General features: G+C 38.5%; 1 non-coding gene across 1 annotated transcript; it reads right to left on the reverse strand.

Moving 5' to 3' along the window:
- Positions 1-3,588: 3,588 nt before the first annotated feature.
- Positions 3,589-3,696, reverse strand: LOC148573646 (small nucleolar RNA R71). Its single transcript, XR_015906574.1, has one exon. It is a non-coding gene; the product is annotated as a small nucleolar RNA R71 (small nucleolar RNA).
- Between the last annotated feature and the right edge of the window lie 7,081 nt (positions 3,697-10,777).

Consider the following 10,777-nt stretch of genomic DNA (forward strand, 5'->3'; position numbering starts at 1 on the left):
CAACTTATTTCACTTCTAAGATATTCATTCACACTTCAACATGAATGTGATGATCGTGACACTCATCATCATTCCCTATGAACGTGTGCCTGACAACCACTTTTGTTCTACCTTCGATTGAATGAGTATCTCTTGGATTTCTTAATCAGAATCTTCGTGGTATAATTCAGAACCCATGGATGGCCATTCTTGAGTTCTGGAAAGTCTAAACCTTGTCTGTGGTATTCCGAGTAGGATCCAGGAAGGGATGGCTGTGACGAGCTTCAAATTCGTGAGTGCTGGGCGCACTGACAGCGCATCGGACCATTTTCACAGAGAGGACGGGATGTAGCCACTGACAACGGTGATGCCCAATATACAGCTTGCCATAGAAAGGAGTAAGACTGATTGGATGAAGACAGCAGGAAAGCAGAGGTTCAGGAGGAACGAAAGCATCTCTGTACACTTATCTGAAGTTCTCACCAATGAATTACATAAGTACCTCTATCTTTATTTTACGTTTTGTTTATCTTTTAATTATTAAATCACCATAACTATTTAAATCCGCCTGACTGAGATTTACAAGGTGACCATAGCTTGCTTCAAGCTAACAATCTTCGCGGGATCGACCCTTACTCACGTAAGGTTTATTACTTGGACGACCCAGTGCACTTGCTGGTCAGTTGTACAAAGTTGTGAAATAAAATTAAGAATATGAACGTGCGTATGAAGTTTTCAGCACCATTACCAAGGAAGTAAAGATCACGATTTCGCACACCACAGAGGTTCAGGAGGAATAAGCATCTTCATACGCTTATCTGAAACTCTCACCAACGAATTACATAAGTATCTCTATCTTTAATTTATGTTTTATTTATATTTTAATTATATTTTAATTATCAAATATCCATAACCATATGAATCTGCCTGACTGAGATTTGCAAGATGACCATAGCTTGCTTCAAGCCGACAATCTCCGTGGGATCGACCCTTACTCATGTAAGGTTTATTACTTGGACGACCCAGTGCACTTGCTAGTTAGTTGTGCGAAGTTGTGACAAAGAACTAAGATTATGAACGTGCGTATTAAGTTTCTAGCGCCGTTACCAAGGAATGAACCGTCACGATTTCCACGCACCAAGTTTTTGGTGCCGTTGCCGGGGATTGTTCGAGTTTGGACAACTGACGGTTCGTCTTGTTGCTCAGATTAGGTAATTTTATTTTATTTTTAAGCTTGTTATTCTTTTAATTTTCGAAAAAAAATTTAATAAATATTTTCAAAAATATATTTTTTATTCAGAATTTTTAATAATGAATTCTAGTGTTTCATGATGATTTGTTGAATCCTGGCTGGCTGTAAGCCATGTCTGATCTTTTGGACCGGGGTTTCAACTTATCATCACAAGAGCTTGTTGATCTTCACCCATTTGGCAATTACACACATAGTTGTTGAATACATGGGAAGTAGGCAATATCTGCTGAAGCTTGGCTGGCCATTGGCCATGTCTAGTGTTTTGGACCGGAGCTTTCACTAAAAGCTTGGCTGGCTAGTAAGCCATGTCTAATTCCTGGACCAGAGCTTTAGACTAACATTGCAAGATTCCTGGAATTCTTATTAAAAATTCTGAAATCCTTATTTTTCTTTTTTCCAAATAATTTTCGAAAAAAAAAACCAAAAAAAAATTAATAAAACCATAAAATCAAAAATATTTTTGTGTTTCTTGTTTGAGTATGGAGTCAATTTTTAATTTTGGTGTCAATTGCATGTTTTTCTTTCTTGCATTTTTCGAAAACTCATGCATGGTGTTCTTCATGACCTTCAAGTTGTTCTTGGTAAGTCTTCTTGTTTGATCTTTAAAATTTCTTGTTTGGTGTTTGTTCTTGTTTTTCATATGCATTCTTGAATTATTAGTGTCTAAAGTTTGAAAATTTCTAAGTTTGGTGTCTTGCATGTTTTTCTTTTCTTAAAAATTTTCAAAAATATGTTCTTGATGTTCATCTTGACATTCGAAGTGTTCTTGGTGTTCATCTTAACATTCATAGTGTTCTTGCATGCATCATTTGTTTTGATCCAAAATTCTCATGCATTGAGTCTTTTTGGTGTTTTTCTCTCTCATCATTAAAAATTCAAAAATCAAAAAAATATCTTTCCCTTTTTCACTCATAAATTTTCAAAAATTTGAGTTGACTTTTTCAAAAGTTTTTAAAATTTAGTTGTTTCTTATGAGTCAAATCAAATTTTCAATTTAAAAATTCTATCTTTTTCAAATCTTTTTCAAAAATCAAATCTTTTTCATTTTTTCTTTCATAATTTCGAAATTTTCAAATTGATTTTCAAAATCTTTTTTTTATTTTTATTTCATATTTTCGAAATTAATGCTAACAATTAATGTGATTGATTCCAAATTTTTAAGTTTGTTACTTGCCTAGTAAGAAAGGTTCAATCTTTAAACTCTAGACTCATATCTTTTTAGTTTCTTGTTAGTCAAGTAATCAACTTTAATTTCAAAATCAAATCTTTTTAATTTTCTTTTTCAATTTAAGTTTCAATCACATATTTTTCAAAATTTAAATTCAAAATCTTTTCTATTTTCTTATCTCTACAAAATTTGATTTTCAAATCTTTTTCAATTAACCACTTAACTTTTTGTTTGATTCTTATCTTTTTCAAAACTGCCTAACTAACTCTCTCTCTCTAATTTTCGAAAATCCCTTCCCTCTTTTTCAAAATTCCTTTTTAAATTAACTAATTGTTTTAAATTAAATTTAATTTGATTTAATTTTCCTTTCTTAATTTTTGAACTTTAATTTTTATTTTTATTTTAAATTCAATTTAAAAAACAAAAATACTTTGATTTTAATTTATTTAATTTTTGAATTTCTCTTCTCATCTCTTTCTAATTATTTATTCATCTACTAACACCCCTCTTTCACCCAAGAATTCGAACTCATTCCTCTCCCTTGTGTTTGGATTCTTATCTTTTCCTTCCTCCATTATTCTCTTCTTATACTTACATAAGGAATCTCTATACTGTGACATAGAGGATTCCTCTTCTTTTCTGTTTTCTTCTTTTTCATATGAGCAGGAACAATGATAAGAACATTCTTGTTGAAGCTGACCCTGAACCTGAAAGGACTCTGAAGAGGAAGCTAAGGAAAGCTAAAGCACAACTCTCTGGAGAAAATCTGACAGAAATTTTCGAAAAAGAAGGAGACATGGCCGAAAATAATAACAATGCAAGGAAGATGCTTGGTGACTTTACTGCACCTAATTCCAATTTACATGGAAGAAGCATCTCAATCCCTGCCATTGGAGCAAACAATTTTGAGCTGAAACCTCAATTAGTTTTTTTGATGCGACAGAATTGTAAGTTTTATGGACTTCCATCCGAAGATCCCTTTCAGTTCTTAACTGAATTCTTACAGATCTGTGATACTGTTAAGACCAATGGGGTAGATCCCGAGGTCTACAGGCTTATGCTTTTCCCATTTGCTGTAAGAGACAGAGCTAGAATATGGTTGGACTCTCAACCTAAAGACAGCCTGAACTCTTGGGATAAGCTCGTCACGGCTTTCTTAGCCAAGTTCTTTCCTCCTCAAAAGCTTAGCAAGCTTAGAGTGGATGTTTAAACCTTCAGACAGAAGGAAGGTGAATCCCTCTATGAAGCTTGGGAGAGATACAAGGAACTAACAAAAAAGTATCCTTCTGACATGCTTTCAGAATGGACCATCCTGGATATATTCTATGATGGTCTGTCTGAATTATCAAAAATGTCATTGGACCATTCTGCAGGTGGATCCATTCACCTAAAGAAAACGCCTGCAAAAGCTCAAGAACTCATTGACATGGTTGCTAATAACCAGTTCATGTACACTTCTGAAAGGAATCCCGTGAGTAATAGGACGCCTCAGAGGAAGGGAATTCTTGAAATTGATACTCTGACTGCCATATTGGCTCAGAATAAAATATTGACTCAACAAGTCAATATGATCTCTCAGAGTCTGAATGGATTGAAGGAATCATCCAACAGTACTAAAGAGGCATCTTCTGAAGAAGAAGCTTATGATCCTGAGAACGCTGCAATAGCAGAGGTGAATTACATGGGTGAACCCTATGGAAACACCTATAATCCCTCATGGAGAAATCATCCAAATTTCTCATGGAAAGATCAAAAAAAGCCTCAACAAGGCTTTAATAATGGTGGAAGAAACAGGTTTAGTAATAGCAAGCCTTTTCCATCATCCACTTAGCAACAGACAGAGAATTCTGAGCAGAATCCATCTAGCTTAGCAAATATAGTCTCTGATCTATCTAAGGCCACTGTAACTTTCATGAATGAAACAAGGTCCTCCATTAGAAATTTGGAGGCACAAGTGGGCCAGCTGAGTAAAAGAGTCACTGAAACTCCTCCTAGTACTCCTAGTACTCTTTTGCTCGGGGACGAGTAAACCTTTTAAGTTTGGTGTGGTAAAAGCATTACTTTTTGTTTTTTCCATAACCATTAATAGCACCTAAGGCCAGAGAAACCTCAAGAAAGAGGAAAGCAAAGGCAATTGCTTCCACCTCTGAGTCATGGGAGATGGAGAGATTCATCTCAAAGGTCTATCAAGACCACTTCTATGAAGTTGTGGCCAAGAAAAAGGTGATCCCTGAGGTCCCTTTTAAGCTCAAAAAGAGCGAATATCCGAAGATCCGACAAGAGATTAGAAGAAGAGGATGGGAAGTTCTCTCTAATCCTATTCAACAAGTCGGGATCTTAATGGTTCAAGAGTTCTATGCAAACGCATGAATCACTAGGAACCATGATCAAAGTAGGAACCCGAATCCAAAGAATTGGCTTATCATGGTTTGGGGGAAATACTTAGATTTCAGTCCGGAAAATGTAAGGTTGGCGTTCAACTTGCCAATGATGCAAGAAAACGCACGCCCCTACACTAGAAGGGTCAACTTTGATCAAAGGTTGGACCAAGTCCTCATGGACATATGTGTGGAAGGAGCTCAATGGAAAGTTGACTCAAGAGGCAAGCCGGTTCAATTGAGAAGACCGGACCTTAAGCCTATAGCTAGAGGATGGTTGGAGTTCATTCAACGCTCAATTATTCCTACTAGCAACCGGTCTGAAGTTACTGTAGACCGGGCCATCATGATCCATAGTATCATGATTGGGGAGGAAGTGGAAGTTCATGAGATTATACCTCAAGAACTCTACAAGGTGGCTGACAAGTCATCCACTTTGGCAAGGTTAGCCTTTCCTCACCTCATTTGCCACCTCTGCAATTCGGCTGGAATTGACATAGAGGGAGATATCCTCATCGATGAGGACAAGCCCATCACTAAGAAAAGGATGGAGCAACCAAGAGATCATGGACCTCAACAAGAGCATGAGGAAATTTCTCACCATGAAATCCCTGAGATGCCTCAAGGGATGCACTTTTCTCCACAAGACTATTGGGAGCAAATCAACACCTCCCTAGGAGAATTAAGTTCCAACATGGGACAACTAAGGATGGAACACTAAGAGCACTCCATCGTTCTCCATGAGATTAGAGAAGATCAAAGAGCTATGAGGGAGGAGCAATGGTGCACGAAATTGTGATCATCAACAATGGCGCCATAGACTTGGAGCTTTCAAACGTGAATCACACTTTGTCACAATTCTGCACAACTAACCAGCAAGTGCACTGGGTCGTCCAAGTAATACCTTACGTGAGTAACGGTCGATCCCACAGAGACTGTCGGCTTGAAGCAAGCTATGGTCATCTTGTAAATCTCAGTCAGGCAGATTCAGATGGTTATGGAGGATTGATAATTAAAGATAAATAAAAAATAAAGATAGAGATAGAGATACTTATGTAATTCATTGGTAGGAATTTCAGATAAGTGTATGAAGATGCTTTGTTTCTCCTGAACCTCTGCTTTCCTATTGCCTTCTTCCAATTATTTATACTCCTTTCCATGGCAAACTTTATGTTGGGCATCACCGTTGTCAATGGCTACTTCCCGTCCTCTCAGTGAAAATGTTCTACGCACGCTGTCACCGCACGGCTAATCATCTGTCGGTTCTCGATCATGTTGGAATAGGATCCATTGATCCTTTTGTGTCTGTCACACGCCCAACACTCGCGAGTTTGAAGCTCGTCACAGTCATCATATCCCTTCCCAGATCCTGCTCAGAATATCACAGACAAGGTTTAGACGTTTCGGATCTCAAGAATGGCCACCAATAATTCTAGCCTATACCACGAAGGTTCTAATCTTAGATTAGAAACCCAAGAGATACACATTCAAGCTTGTTTGCATGTAGAACGGAAGTGGTTATCAGGCACGCATTCATAGGTGAGAATGGTGATGAGTGTCACATAATCATCACATTCATCATGTTCTTGGGTGCGAATGAATATCTTGGAGAAGAAATAGACTTGAGTTGAATAGAAAAACAATAGTACTTTGCATTAATTCATGAAGAACAGCAGAGCTCCACACCTTAATCTATGGTGTGTAGAAACTCCACCATTGAAAATACATAAGAACAAAAGGGTCTAGGCATGGCCGTGAGGCCAGCCCCCAAACATGAAAAAGTCTATCAAAATCTGATCAAGCGTATCAAAGTCTTCTCTAAAATACAATAGCAAAAGGTCCTATTTATAGAAAACTAGTAGCCTAGGGTTACAGAAATAGGTAATTAATGCATAAATCTTCTTCTGGGCCCACCTGGTTTGTGCTTGGGCTGAGCATTGAAGCTTTCATGTGTAGAAACTTTTCTTGGAGTTAAACGCCAGCTTTTGTGCCAGTTTGGGCGTTTAACTCCAGCTTTTGTGCCAGTGCTGGCGTTTTGACGTCAGAATTCTTAAGCTGACTTGGAACGCCAGTTTGGGCCATAAAATCTTGGGTAAAGTATAGACTATTATAAATTTCTGGAAAGCCCAGGATGTCTACTTTCCAACGCAATTGAGAGTGTGCCAATTGGGTTTTTGTAGCTCCAGAAAATTCACTTTGAGTGCAGGGAGGTCAGAATCCAACAGCATCTGCAGTCCTTTTTCAGCCTCTGAATCAGATTTTTGCTCAGGTTCCTCAATTTCAGCCAGAAAATACCTGAAATCACAGAAAAACACACAAACTCATAGTAAAGTCCAGAATTGTGATTTTTATTTAAAAACTAATAAAAACCTAATAAAAACTAACTAAAATATACTAAAAATATACTAAAAACAATGCCAAAAAGCGTATAAATTATCCGCTCATCACAACACCAAACTTAAATTGTTGCTTGTCCCCAAGCAACTGAAAATCAAATAGGATAAAAAGAAGAGAATATACAATGAATTCCAAAAACATCTATGAAGATCAGTATTAATTAGATGAGCGGAGCTTTTAGCTTTTTGCTTCTGAACAGTTTTGGCATCTCACTTTATCCTTCGAAGTTCAGAATGTTTAGCTTCTATAGGAACTCAGAATCGAGATAGTGTTATTGATTCTCCTAGTTAAATATGTTGATTCTTGAACACAGCTACTTTATGAGTCTTGGCCGTGACCCAAAGCATTTTGTTTTCCAATATTACTACCGGATACATAAATGCCACAGACACATAACTGGGTGAACCTTTTCAGATTGTGACTCAGCTTTGCTAGAGTCCCCAATTAGAGGTGTCCAGAGCTCTTAAGCACACTCTTTTTTCTTTTAGACCACGACTTTAACCGCTCAGTCTCAAGTTTTCACTTGACACCTTCACGCCACAAGCACATGGTTAGGGACAGCTTGGTTTAGCCGCTTAGGCCAGGATTTTATTCCTGTGGGCCCTCTTATCCACTGATGCTCAAAGCCTTGGATCCTTTTTATTTTTCCCTTGCCTTTTGGTTTAAAGGGTTACTGGCTTTTTCTGCTTGCTTTTCTTTCTTTTTCTCTTTTTTTCGCATATATATATTTTTTTCTGCAAGCTTTTCACTACTTTTTCTTGCTTCAAGAATTAATTTTATGATTTTTCAGATTATCAAATAACATTTCTCCTTTTCCATCATTCTTTCAAGAGCCAACAATTTTAACATTCATGAACAACAAATTCAAAAATATGCACTGTTCACGCATTCATTCAGAAAGACAAAAGTATTGCCACTACATCAAAGTAACTAAACTGTTTTAAAATTCGAAATTCATGCACTTCTTTTTCTTTTTCAATTAAAAACATTTTTCATTTAAGAAAGGTGATGGATTCATTTTCATTGCTTTAAGGCATAGACACTTAGACACTAGTGATCATGTAATAAAGACACAAACATAAATAAACATAAAGCATAAAAATTCGAAAAAACAGAAAATAAAGAACAAGGAGATTAAAGAATGGGTCCACCTTAGTGATGGCGGCTTGTTCTTCCTCTTGAAGATCTAATGGAGTGCTTGAGCTCCTCAATGTCTCTTCCTTACCTTTGTTGCTCCTCTCTCATGACTCTTTGGTTTTCTCTAATTTCATGGAGGAGGATGGAATGCTCTTGGTGCTCCACCCTTAGTTGTCCCATGTTAGAACTTAATTCTCCTAGGGAGGTGTTGATTTGCTCCCAATAGTTTTGTGGAGGAAAATTCATCCCTTGAGGCATCTCAGGGATTTCATGATGAGGAATTTTCTCATGTCCATGAGTGGGATCTCTTGTTTGCTTCATCCTTTTCTTAGTGATGGACTTATCCTCATCAATAAGGATGTCTTCCTCTATGTCAATTCCAGCTGAATTGCAAAGGTGACAAATGAGATGAGGGAAGGCTAACCTTGCCAAAGTAGAGGACTTGTCTGCCACCTTGTAGAGTTCTAGTGATATAACTTCATGAACTTCTACTTTCTCCCTAATCATGATGCTATGGATCATGATAGCCCGGTCTATAGTAACTTCAGACCGGTTGCTAGTGGGAATGATTGAGCACTGGATGAACTCCAACCATCCCCTAGCCACGGGCTTGAGGTCATGCTTTCTTAGTTGAACCGGCTTCCCTCTTGAATCTCTCTTCCATTGAGCGCCCTCTTCACAGATGTCTATGAGGACTTGGTCCAACCTTTGATCAAAGTTGACCCTTCTAGTGTAGGGGTGTGCATCTCCTTGTATCATGGGCAAGTTGGATGCCAGCCTTACATTCTCCGGACTAAAATATAAGCATTTCCCCTGAACCATTGTAAGCCAATTCTTTGGATCCGGGTTCACACTATGATCATGGATCTTGGTGATCCATACATTGGCATAGAACTCTTGAACCATTAAGATTCCAACTTGTTGAATGGGGTTGGTGAGAACTTCCCAACCTCTTCTTCAAATCTCATGTCGGATCTCCGGATATTCACCCTTTTTGAGTTTGAAAGGTACCTCGGGGATCACCTTCTTCTTGGCCACAACTTCATAGAAGTGGTCTTGGTGCACCCTTGAGATGAATCTCTCCATCTCCCATGACTCGGAGGTGGAAGCTTTTGCCTTCCCTTTTCTCTTTCTAGAGGTTTCTCCAGCCTTAGGTGCCATAAATGGTTATGGAAAAACAAAAAGCAATGCTTTTACCACACCAAACTTAGAAGGTTTGCTCGTCCTCGAGCAAAAAAAGAAAGAAGAGAGTAGAAGAAGAAGAAATAGAGGAGATGGAGGGGGCTTAGTGTTTCGGCCAAGGGGGAGAAGTAGTGTGTATGTTGTTTGAAAATGAAGGAGTGAAGATGGGTTTATATAGGAGTGGAGAGGGGGGTATGGTTCGGCCATTATGGGTGGGTTTGGGTGGGAAAGTGGTTTGAATTTGAATGGTGAGGTAGGTGGGGTTTTATGAAGGATGGATGTGAGTGGTGAAGAGAATGGTGGGATTTGATAGGTGAGGGGTTTTTGGGGAAGAGGTTTTGAGGTGATTGGTGAATAGGTGAAGAAGAGAGAGAGAGGTGGGGTAGGTGGGGATCCTGTGGGGTCCACAGATCCTGAGGTGTCAAGGATATCTCATTCCTGCACCAAGTGGCATGCAAAAATGCCCCTTTCTGCCAATCCTGGCGTTTAATGCCAGCTTCTTGCCCTTTTCTGGCGTTAAACGCCAGCTCTGTGCCCATTTCTGGCATTAAACGTCCAGAATGGTGCCAGGCTAGGCGTTTAACGCCCATTCTGCTACCCTTACTGGCGTTTAAACTCCAGTAAGCTTCTCCTCCAGGGTGTTCTATTTTTCATTCTGTTTTTCAGTCTGTTTTTGCTTTTTCAATTATTTTTGTGAATTCACATGATCATCAACCTACAGAAAATATAAAATAACAAAAGAAAATAGAAATTTAACATAGATAATTAAGGATTGGGTTGCCTCCCAACAAGCGCTTCTTTTAATGTCAATAGCTTGACAGTGGGCTCTCATGGAGCCTCACAGATGTTTAGAGCAATGTTGGAACCTCCCAACACCAAACTTAGAGTTTGACTGTGGGACTCTGTTTGTCTCTGTATTGAGAGAAGCTCTTCATGCTTCCTCTCTATGGTTACAGAGGGATATCCTTGAGATTTAAACACAAGGGAGTCTTCATTCACTTGAATGATCAATTCTCCTCTGTCAACATCAATTATAGCTTTTGCTGTGGCTAGGAAGGGTCTGCCAAGGATGATGGATTCATCCACACACTTCCCAGTCTCTAGGATTATGAAATCAGCAGGGATGTAGTGGTCTTCAACCTTTACCAAGACATCCTCTACAAGTCCATAAGCTTGTTTCCTTGAATTGTCTGCCATCTCTAGTGAGATTCTTGCAGCTTGTACCTCAATGATCCCTAGCTTCTCCATTACAGAGAGAGGCATGAGGTTTATGCTTGACCCTAG

The sequence above is a fragment of the Arachis ipaensis genome, chromosome B2 (genome assembly GCF_059453495.1).
Source record: "Arachis ipaensis isolate K30076 ecotype BB chromosome B2, ASM5945349v1, whole genome shotgun sequence".
Lineage (NCBI taxonomy): Eukaryota > Viridiplantae > Streptophyta > Magnoliopsida > Fabales > Fabaceae > Arachis > Arachis ipaensis.